Below are 1,017 nucleotides of genomic sequence, written 5' to 3' on the forward strand. Positions count from 1 at the left end.
GCCGCTCCGGTGAGGCGCTTCTCTCTTCTCTCTGCTTTTCTCTTCTCTCTGCTTTTCTCTCTCCTCTGCTTTTCTCTTCTCTCTGCTTTTCCCTTCTTTCTGCTTCTCTCTCTCCTCTCTGCTTCTCTCTCTCCTCTCTGCTTTACTCTCTCCTTTCTCCGCTTCTCTCTCCTCTGCTTTTCTCTCTTCTCTGCTTTTCTCTTCTCTCTGTTTCTCTTATTGGGCTCTCTGTGCCCATCTTTCAGCTTTAGGGCTCTTTAAGCTTTACCATCACTTCTCTGGAAAAACAGGGAAGGGATTCAAGATTTTAGCATTGTAGAATCACAGAGCAACCTGGGTTGGCAAGGACCTTGAAAGAGCATCTTCTCCAGCCTTTTGTGGGAAAGGGATCCTGAAAATGTTTTCCCATACTCTGTCCAGCTGCATGTTGGACAATGGGGACTCAACGTGTCCCTGGGGAGGTTGTTGCAGTGAATGATTGTTCTCACCACCCCTTTCAGCAAGACTGAATGATGACCAGACCTTCATACATACTGGGCTCTTTTGTTATTCCATCCCACGTGTGGGGTTTTGCACCTGACTTTGTTAGACCTCACACAATTCTTGCTAGCCCAGTGCTCCAGCCTGTCCAGGTTTCTCTGTGAGATGTCTCTGCCTTCTGATGTATCCTTCTCACCAACCGGTTTAGTGTCAGCACACTTGGTAAGAGTGTTTTCCATCCCAAATAATTTACGAAAATACTGAGCTATGTGGGATCCAGTATGAATCCCTGGGGGAGCTCACCTCTGACAGGCTGCCAGCCTGAGTAAAATACATTGGTCAGTGCTCTGGGTGCAGACAATTTGACAATTTCTTACCCATCTCAGAGACCAACCATGCAGCTATGTCTTGCCCATTTGTCCAGGAGGTGTCTATGGGAAATGGTGTTGAATGTTTTGCTGAAGTCCAAGTAAACAGCCAGCACTCTTTCCCTGTGTAGACAGAAAGCGGTACCTTGTTAGAAAACAACAGGATTAG

This window comes from Parus major, chromosome 5, assembly GCF_001522545.3.
Source record: "Parus major isolate Abel chromosome 5, Parus_major1.1, whole genome shotgun sequence".
Classification (NCBI taxonomy): domain Eukaryota; kingdom Metazoa; phylum Chordata; class Aves; order Passeriformes; family Paridae; genus Parus; species Parus major.